Source organism: Thermobia domestica, chromosome 3 (assembly GCF_964235325.1).
Source record: "Thermobia domestica chromosome 3, izTheDome1.hap1.1, whole genome shotgun sequence".
NCBI lineage: Eukaryota > Metazoa > Arthropoda > Insecta > Zygentoma > Lepismatidae > Thermobia > Thermobia domestica.
Genome location: NC_137456.1, coordinates 254,495,023 through 254,506,539, shown reverse-complemented (window position 1 = coordinate 254,506,539; position 11,517 = coordinate 254,495,023).

Below are 11,517 nucleotides of genomic sequence, written 5' to 3'. Positions count from 1 at the left end.
ACGAAAGTTGAATTTTTCTTAAACCTTGGTTTAGCTCGCATATGTTGGTAGTTTTGCACCTCATTCATAATTTATAGTGTATAAAAGACACAAAAGTTCACCAATCCTTGACATTGTGCACTATTGGGACATGAACGATAACAGTTCGGTTGGATCAGACCCACTGCTGCTTTAGATGGAAAGGGTCATTGAAACAATCAGTTTTAAGGAGAGCGTTTATGTTTTCATATTTTAGGTCTCATGTAATAAATTCTGCTTTTTTCAGAACAGGAAAGGTATCTATTACACTGAAAAACTAAAAAGAATAAGAAAGAAGGAACTTCGAAAGATTCATAAAAGTTACTGGGAGCCACTAGAGAAGAAGTTGAAGGAGATTTGTGAAAGCATAAGAGAAGGACAAGAATCGTGCAGAGTGAAGAACACAGAAGAAGCCAAGGAAGTGTTAAGGAGAGTGGATCTTAGTAGAGGCAGAAATATTATGTTTAGTCTTGATGTTAAGGCTATATTCCCGAGCCTTAGTAGAGAAACAATAATAAGTGTCATAGAGGAAGAAATGGAAAGTAAAAGCATAAAAGGATGGACAAAAGAGAAGGTAGTTAAGGCTTTGAAGGTAATATGGGAAAACAGTTATTGTATAATAGGGGAGAAAGTGGTAAAACTAAGAAAAGGAATCAGTATAGGTTCGAGGCTGAGCCCAGTACTGGCAGAAATAATTATGAACAAATGGGAGAAAAGGGTGAAAGAAAAAGGGGGTAAGAACTTGATTATGTTTTGTAGGTATATGGATGACTGTTTAGGCTTGTGGAAAGGGACCAGGAGACAATTAGAGAACTTCAAAGATAGTGTGGAAGATAAAGAAAAAAGTATAAGCTTGGACATGGAGTTGGAAGAAAATGGAAGAATAAACTTTTTAGACATGACCGTAATAAAACAAGGAGAAGGGCTGGTTACGAGGTGGTACCAGAAAGAGTGCTCAGCGGGGGTGTACTGCCATGAGAGGAGCGACGTGGATAGGAGTACAAACAGAAATTTCATAACAAACATGATAAGAATAGAAATGCTGGAGGACGAAGAGGAAGGAAGGAAGGAGAGCATACAGAAATTCTACAGACAGTTAGAGAAGAACGGTTACAGCAAGAAGGAGTTAGAGAAGGAAGAGGAAGAGAGGGAGAAAGAAGAATGAAGAGGATGAGAGTGGAAAATGGCATGGTATAGAAAGTTTGGGAGAAGAAACGGAGAAACTGAAGAATTTATTGAAGAATGGAGGGATCAGAACTTATAGAATGAGTGGAGAAAATTTATTGAGATCAACAAAGAAGAAGAATAGAAAAGGAACTAAAAAGATTAACGAAGGGGAAGAAGGAATCATCTACAGGGTATGGTGTGAGGACTGCGATATGTCATATATAGGAGAGACAGGAAAGAGAGTGAAAGAAAGATTAAAAGAACATGAAGATGATATTAGGAGGAAGAAAGATACCAATGCCATATATAAACATGACGAATCACGAATCACGGAATTAATTGGGATAAGACGGAGGTATTGGAGATGGAGAAAAGAATGATAATAAGGAAGTGGAAAGAAGCAGATTGGATAAAGAAGGTAGGAAGAGATAAAACTGATGAACTGGACAGGAGGCTTACTTATTAATGAATTATGGCAAGGAAGTTTGGATAGCAAGAAGAAAATAAAAAAAGGCCCTTATGAGAAACAAAAATGGCGGAACGTAATAGTTGGAAAGTGAACAACAACACTTACGGGATTGGCTGAAGGCCTCAGCAAATAGGGAAAAAAAAGTACAACAATAACTATATATATATGTCGGTTAAAAGAATTTAAATGTTTTGATAACAATGACTATATACTGTATATATGACTGTTAAAGAATTTAAACTTTGTCATAACAATGACTATATATATGTCTGTATTTTCATTTATTTTTTATATTGTCTGAAGAAGGATATGTTAGATATCCGAAACCGTTATTATAATTTAAAATAAAGTGTGTTTTAAGCTTTGGTCAGTGTTTCTTTTGTTAAAATAAAAGATATGTATAATTTGAGGGTAGTTCAACACTAAGATAACGCCAAAATGTCATTTTCATCTTGTTATTTGATTCCCAAAATGTGATTTCCCTACAATTAATGCACATGTCTGAGTAAAACAATCTCGAACAAGAACAGTTGAACTAAGGGCATGAGGGTTTTACATTTACAATACATCAGCTTCAGAAAAGAATTTGATACTGGTATGCCCAAGGAAGTAATTGGGTAGCATTCTTCATTTTCTCCTCCGATCCCCAATCAATTGCTGGAATATCTTACTCCAGCCGAGTTTGCTTCTGATAGTACACCTTCAATACGTGTCGTCTCCTCGCACACTTTTTTGGGTAAAACTGAGGGATGAGTGACTAGTGTGAAATAATCTTCTGTATGTGAAATACCGACAGAATGCCAGTGCCTCACTATCATGCGATGCATAAAGGTGTAATTGGAAAAATTATCCCATTTTTACGAATTCTTCAGGATTCATAGTAGATGCATCAAGTGACCAAGCGCCATTTTGCGATTTTCGAGATTTTTATATCAGTGAGTAGAAACAATGTAAATAATGTTTTAAAAAATGGTTTGAAACCCTACATATTTGTTTAAATGTTCATGAAAAGCTATTCGACCAAGTGCCAAGTACTGGATCGTAATGGGAACATGTTTTTATTTCCTTCAATACCTCAGAACCGTGTTTTGGCGTTTGGTCAATTGATGCATAACACCGTCCAATTAACTGTCTATCTCTCGACTAGTTTCTAACAAGTTTTCTTCCCTTTCTGGAACAAAGTCGTGTCTCTTCCTAAAAAAGAAATTAATGTAAAACAGCATAACATCATCCATATTTTCCCATGTATTTTCATGTATTTAAACATTTTGGCTGGTTGATGAAATTTGCCTTCTTTGTGAATCAGTTAAAGCAATCAGAAAAATACACTTGAAAGAAACAAATAAAAGATTAAACGGCACAAGTCTATCATTTGTAATTTTATATCTACCTAACCTACAGAGATGACGTATATGAAACAAGAGAAATTTTGTTTACAAAATATTTTTTATAAGCTTGAAGACCGTATAATTGAACCAAAGGTAAGAAATCAAGGAAAACATGATTGTTCTATAAACGGCGACGGCTTGAATATATACAGATTTGTAGATCTTTTGAAACAGAAGCAAGCAGAAAATGAAATGACAATGTATCAGTTCCAGATGGGACACATTGCTAAATCAAAGAAAGCAAAGTGGTGACGCCTTTATCGATGAATTGTGGAATTCAAAAGAAGGGTTGGATCACAAGAAATAGTCATAATGCAGCACTTTGATGCTGCAGTGTCTCACTACATTTCATTTATGTGTGACTAGTGATTCTTGGTGCTTTGTTTATTTTATGATTTATGCAAACTTTCGTATAATTTCTATCACTTCATTTTATGTTTTGTTTTCTATAAGACATTTTCTAACTTCGTGTAACATTATCACAGCTCGATGTCAAGCGTACATATACTATTTAGTCATATACTGTAATTGTGCTTAAGTTTTCTGCAATAATTCTGTAACTTCATCTAACATTTTCATGTCTCGATGTCAAACATATAATATCGGTCATATACTGTCATAGTCTAGTCATATACTGTAATTGTGCTTATACTTTTTTAAATACGTGCCTTTTAAATGTACATTTTTAATTTATATACAAATTTTTAAGTCATTTCTTGACAGTACTACCAAAATAATTTCGAATTAGGCAAATCTTGAAAGGCGAATCTTGAATTCAAGATTAGCCTACACTTTCTCTTGAGTTAACATCTGTAAATTCCATTGCCTGGGGTTATTAGGCGAATCTTGAATAGAAAGTTGAGAGTTGATTTTGAGTTTAACGTCCCGTTCAGCAGCGAGGCTATATGAGACGTGGACCTACTGATTAACGTGGAATCCGAACCACATGAACTCCAGCCGGGAATCGAACCCGGGTCTCCCACGCCAATGGCGCATACGCTAACCGCTTAGCCACGAAGGAGCTCCTAGACGAAAGTTGAAGTCACCCTTGTGATTATAGGAGTAAGATACAAAAAAATAGGGATGCGCACGAGACGAGTGGAGACAGGATTTTCCTGACAAAATTCGAGTCGAGACACGGCATTTCCAATAGAGAAATATACATTTTTCGAGTCGAGACCACTTTTACAGCATATTTTCGAGACGAGACAGCCACAAATCTTATCTCGTGCGCATCCCTACAGAAAAAGATAACTGTGGTATAAATCATTTCTCCCGAAAAAAAATATGTAAATATATTATTGCTTTCGGATACTTTTGTCGAAAACGGCTCAGGCATTTTTGTTCATATTTCATTAACAACCTTACAATATAGAATGATTCATTCTCTTGAAAACTTATAAAAGGTAGCTTACTTTCAGGGGTGAGTATGTTTAGACAATTTTCTCAAAAATGATTCAGGTGGTTATACTCATATTTCACAAATAAATATTTTGTTAACACATGGAGTAAATGAAGTGTACTCTCCTACAATATGGAGAAAATAATAAATTTCTCTTGAAATAATATGTAAGGAGTAATTTATTCTAGGAGTATTGAAGCTACACTTATAGTTAAAATCTTGAGATCGTAAAATAATAAAGAAATAAATAGGCTATATGCAGAGTGTTTCAAAACAACACTGACAACGTTTGGGAGATGATTCCTGACACTAAGTTAAGACGAAAAGTATAGACCAACCTGGGTGCACAAATGCTTCCTTTCCGAGTTATAGGCTGCCAAAAACATGACAAAATGAACTTCAAAGGTCCATAGCTCCAATACTATGGGATGTACCGTAGTCAGGTCAAGACTTTATTTAAGAACTAATATGTGTCCTATCCAAATATCCAAGTTTAGAGAGAGAGAGAGAGAGAGAGAGAGAGAGAGAGGTGTTGATGAGTACTTCAAATTACATGTCCGTAATCAAATGCCTCTATAAAAATTGTTACGTGAGTACCTTAAGATTCTGAAACCTGTATTTTTGAACAGCGCACGTGTTAGTTCCTAAGTGAAATCTTGACCTGACTACGGTAAGTCCCACAGTTTTGGAGCTATGGACCTTTAAAGTTCATTTTTTTTCATGTTTCCGGCAGCCTATAACTCCGAAAGGAAGCATGTGTGCACCAAGGTTGGTCTATACTCTTCGTCTTATCTTGGTGTCAGGAATCACTTCCCAAACGTTGTCGTGTTGTTTTGAAACACCCTGTATACTCAACGGATTTACACATCCATGACGAAAGTAGCTTTCGGAAAAAATGAAATGATATATTTCAGTTAAACGTTCCGTGTTTATGTCCTTTCGGCTAAAGGAGACTATGATTAAAGTAAGTGAATTATAATGGAAGAATTAGTGGAATGAAAAGTGGGAGGAAACGGAAGTACCCGAGAAAACTCATGGAGACGATGTTGTCCACCACAAACTTACTTAGCCGGGAATCGAACCAGAGACTCCACGTCCCAGGGGTAAGCGCTTTACCACTGACTCACCATGCTCCCAAGTAGCTTTTGGATTTCATTCGTCTGTTCGTTCCTACGCCTACAGGCCAGAAGCCTAGAAGCCACACATCGAGCTAAAGACCAGTTTAAAACACTGATTTAAATAGATCCTCGAAGTGTATCGAGTTTTCCTCCTACACCATACTATAAAAGTTATTCCTTAAAAAAAAAAAAATCATTTAAGGAAAATGTTGATAACCGTGTGGAAGTAGGTGGGCCCATTAAAGAGAAATAGGCTGTAGTCCCAAGAAGATTCAAACAAGTTGGAAAAAAGTTTAAACTTATTTTTTGTGTTTTATCTTTATTACATACACAAAGTTGTACGAAATATATTCTGAGATTAACACATGACAGCTTTCTTCATTTTAACATGAAATTGTCATTTAAAAATTGCAAGTTTTCATTCATCAGTTTGTCGTGGGGGCGCGGTGGCTCAGTGATAGAGCGTTCACCTCTGGTGCTTGGGGTCCCGGGTTCGATCCCAGCCCCCGCCAAGTGAAATTTGTGGTGGACAAACAACGTGCTCGTGGGTTTTCTCGGGGTTCTCCCGTTACCTCCCACTTTCTTCATTTCACTCATCTCTCATAATCACCGTCTCCTTTAGCCTAACCGGCGTAACCGCGGGACGTAAAACTCAAAGATTTTTTTCATTTCATCAGTTTGTCTTACTTAACGTTGTCGGGATTTGTTAATTTATTTATTATTTTGTTTCATGTTGAAATCCTTGAAATCCACAATTCAAATTCAATGTGTATCTAAATATAATAACTACAGAATTATGATTATATTAGCAACTAGCAGCGTTCACCCCGCTTCGCTGCGGTCACCCCGGAACGCAATAAACTTTGTTACTTAGATAATTTTTACTTTTTCGCTTTCAAGTGATATGATAAAAACCATAGTAGATTGCAGTAAATGTTAACATTATATCGCCTGTCATTTATGTTAACCCGCCCCGCTTCGCCGCGGTCACCCCGGAACGCAATAAACTTTGTTACTTAGATAATTTTTACTTTTTCGCTTTCAAATTGCAGTAAATGTTAACATTATAGCGCCTGTCATTTATGTTAACCCGCCGAGTCACACGGTCATGCGGGTTGCATATAAATACGTTTATTTTTACCTATGATGAACTAATAACAAAGGATTTGTACGTATGGACACCTGAATGGTCAATTATCTCAAGACACTGGTAATTGAAAATTAAAGTGATATGATAAAAACCATCTAGGGTCCAAATCCTAACAACCCCCCAAAAATGAAAGAAATTGGTTCAGCCGTATTAGCGTGATGAGCGGACAAAGGATTTTGTACGTTCTCTTTTATATATATAGATAAAATTGTCATTATCTAAGGTACACAGCTGAATAATGACTATGATTAGGCAAAGGTACGTAGATCTCTCTCCCTTTCGGTAGGTTGCTATTGTTTTATTTTTCTTTGTTCTGTAAATGAAAGTTATTTTGCCTATACATAATGAAGTGTGAAATCCACTAATTACAATATCCTTTTCTTCTTCTTCTTTCTTCCTCAGCACGAATGTTAAATTTTGCTACCAATGTAGATTATCCTCCCACTTTTCACACTCACGATATACGGATATGTTGACTCTATATTTCATATCCTGTCTAATTAAGCTCAGGCTGTTATGAAAAATTATGCAAAATATGCTAAAGTGAATGTGTTACAAAATGCAGTTCATACAATTAAGTTTTCAAAGTTACTTTCACTAATAGAAGTATAAACTCGAGTGTCTTTCTGTTTGTTGTTTTGATACCGAATGCAATGACAAATAAGTAGATATAAGCATAGTAATGATTAATGGAATAACTGTAATCAAACACCACAAGGATATTATTTATTGTAAGAAAATACACGAGAATACAATGAATTGAGAAGTTCTCAAAGGTTTATCAAAACAGTAGGATAAGAAAATATCGGAGAGGTAAGATCGGGAAATCTAAATTAAATGAAAATGAAATCTTTAAATTTTACGTCCCACGGTTATGCCGGCTAGGCTAAAGGAAACAGTGATGATGAGAAATGAATGAAAGTGGTGGAATGAAGAAAGGAGGAAACGGAAGAACCCCAAGAAAACCCACGCACACGGTGTTTGTCCACCACAAGGCTCACCTGGTGCGAGCTGGAATCGAACCAAGAACTCCTTGTAGCAAAGGTGAACACTCTACCACTGAGCCATCGTGGCCCTCCCGGGAGATCTAGGTGGTTATTTACGATTCATAAAGTTTCTATCTAATTCTGTTGAAGTTTTCATCCGATACACATAGTCATATCATGTTTATTGTTTTATTCAGTTCCTTCAAATTGACGATACCATTTCGTAGACGTAGACGTTGTTTCAACTCGGTGAATCTTTACCAACCAGTGTGCGGAAATACTTTTGCACCATTACGAGTATAATTAAATTTGTCCTAGCGAATTCCATTACAGCATGTGCTTAGTTGCTCTCACCCTTTTTCAACAACCCTGACCGAGAGTAACAAAGACTATGTAACAGTAACGACGCCAGCATTAACTTCTTGGGGGAAGATGACAAGCAAAGGGTCAGAGAAATTTTTCAATGGGAGCTATTTTTTATATATAATTATATATTATTTGGCCTACATTACAACAAGTCTGGCATGTAGTCAGGGATTGACAATATCATCGGGGCGGTGCCCGACTTTCTTGCCCTCCCTCTAGCATCATCACTGTCATGCAACAAACATAACTTTTTATATAACTACTGAAAGTTTTTTTTTTTTATCCTTTGTTCTCGTTAAATTTTTCTATGATAAAATATATAATTTCTTTGTAGTGGGTGAAAAAATTATTGTTCCTTTCATTTGTAATTACCCGATAAATTAAATTGATAAGTGAATTAAAAATAAATGATAAACTGTTTGACTCGTTTTCTTGTTAGATAATCCGTCATGCTTAGAACCATATAAATTCTTTACTTAAATTGCAAGAGTGGCGTACGCAAAGGGGTACCGGATTTTAACCCCCTCGAGCAAATCAGGGAGTAAAGATATTGGGCCTTATGCAGAGTCAAATTGATTAACATATGTTTCTTGCAGTACTCAGTCTTTAGTATAATGCTAATCAGACGTCAAAACGACTCTGCATAAGGCGGACTATGTACAGTATAAGGGGTTTGAATTGGACAGGTAGGGGGGAATTAGATCAGAGGGGAAAGGGACAGAGTAGTTAGACTACAGCACCATCTCAGAGAGCAGTTCGGTAGCCTGAAATCCTTTTTCGATATAATTCGCGGATAGCATAGTCAATATGTTCCTAAATACGGAAGTTACCATTATGTGCGTTAGTAAAACTCTTAGTACGACATTAATCACACGTAAAAACGTCTCTGATTAATTTTATTCTTTTACTATCATTTTTTAAAAGGAAAATGTAGGCGGGTAGATTGATGAACACTCTCCTACTCCACCTTAATTTATGTTGTAATAGCTACAAGGAAAATAAATATGGTTAAAAATCAGTTTCAGCACAGAAAAGCAGGAAATACGAAGCATTTTCCCATGTTTTCAATAGAAACCATTGCATGGGCCGGGAGGTAGCTCAAGGCACGGCCCATGCAATGGTCTCCAGAACAATCCCAATCGACCCGAATCGGCCCTAACCGATGAGGAAAGGTAAACTGCCTACAAGTGGAGTATAGCATAGGTCTTCTGTGATTGCGTAATGTTAAAATTGGTTTAAAGAAGTAGTAGACCGAATTTCATTATGTAGGGTCTATAATCAATGTTTTTAGTTAGGGTCTATAATCAATTATCCAGATAGGGATAGTTGGAGAGCACGACAGTGACACAACAGCTCCGGTGGAGTATACCCTTTAGTGTGAAAAGTTTCTTGGGGGCAATGTCTGCATGGAGACGATATCGTTGAGGGGCACACACTCTTATGCCTCAATGTAGGCTGCGCCAATGTGTACGAATATGCCTCAAACCCAAGCAGACTGCGGAAATTGACCTCTTGGCTACACCCAAAGGACGTCGCTGTTCCATTCCCAATCCAAGAACAGTTTGTCTTTATGCAGTGTTCATGTGCAATAAAAACGAGTACTCGTCTGCCCATGTGCCTACGGAGATAACCTAAATTTAAGAGAAAACTGATTTAAGTAAGCGTAGAAGATTGTTAAGCATAAGCTTGTAGTTCAGCTTGAAAATACGAATTTCAGTTGAGTTGCGTAATTTCGCTTCAAAAGCAAGTCAGCATCGAGAGGGAAGTAGATATTCTCAAATTTATAATCTTATTTTTTTAAAATCCTGCTCATTCACTTCTCTTTCAAAACCCCTCCACTCATACCTATAATCAGAATTAAATCGAACAGTTGTGGATTTTCTTTGGCCAATCGAGTTCTTCATTTATAGCTAAAGTATTCGAATTTCCTATGTACGGTTGCCAAGATACAGCCTTCTGAAACAAGATGGGTGACCAAAATGTTTCTAGCAAAACTTGCAATAGATAAAATTCCATTTTAATTCATTTTCAAGTTTTTTTTTTTAATTCATTTTATTTCTATTTTTATTACTTATTTATTTATTGCAAGATAATTTCTGGAGTAGGGTTCACAATTCCTAAAATATGAATTTAAAAGTTATTAAATAGATTTAACAAATAATATTTCGACTTCAGAGTGATCGTCAAGTCCCGTTAATCCCTATGTATTACAAAGATATTAATGAAATATTTCTTACCGTTGCAGGAGCTGATATAGGCCTACATCTAAACACATTACCCCATGAATTGCATTAGATGTTAATAAAGTGTTGTTTCCAGGCCGGTAGCCAGCCCAAAAATATAGCGAGGCCCGGTAGAAGTTAGGGGGGCCCGATCCAACCATATTATATTAGTTCATCAACATATTATGGTTCATTTGCAAGAATACCGTGAAAATTTTAGGGGAGCCAGTAAAAATTTAGGGGGCCCGCCCTCCTAGACCGTCTGGATACGCCTGGTTGTCTCTAATTGTTGCATATACATCTAAATCATGGCTGATGAGTCCCTTCACACCATGGAGGAACGGATCGTAATGAACACGTGGGCTCACGAACGATCTCATACAGGAAAATCAAAGAGAGAGATTTAGCATGATTCCATTGTAAGGTTTCAGAAATCTTCCCCTCCAAAACCAGTAATTTTACGATGGGAGAGAAAGCTCTTTGCAACTGGTTGCATGAAGGTAACCCCCTCTCAGGACGACCACCAACACGACTGGATATTCTGTTGAACGTTTGCCAAAGAAGTCCATTCGTAAGCGGTCACAGAAATTGAATGTTTTGTACTAGACATTACAAAAACATGTGAAGAAGGATTTGCAGTTAAGGGCATTTAAATCTTTGTTTGTAAACGAACTGAGTGATAGTGACATGAAAAATATCAGCACGCTTTTGGGCCAATGCTCGATGTCTTTACACGCGATAGGGATACAGGCCCGTATCCACGGGGGTCTAGGGGGCCGGTCCCCCCTAAATTTTTACTGGCCCCTACTAAAATTTTCACGGTAGGCTTAACCCTTAGGGGATCATGGCTTTTTGGGCTATTTTTTAGACTTTCAGTCAAGCAGCTACTGCATCGTCACTATTTATCCTAGGATCATGGTTCATACCTCATTCTCTTCAAAATAGAGCTGGCTTTCAAATGGTACCACTTGCATGCTCATACCATATACCAGAAGCGGGAAAAAATGTCAAAGTGAAAATTTCGGAGGGAAAAATTTTTTCCTCGAACTTTGCCCCCCCTGGACCCCCTGTGTTTCCGTAGCCATCAAAAAAAAAATCTGATAAATAGTACTTGGTATACTGAATGTGTGTGCCAAATTTCAAGTTTCTATCTTGAATAGTAAGGGCGGGAGAAATTTTATCAAAAATTCCCACAATGCCCCAAATTACCACAAAACACTACGATCTCAGG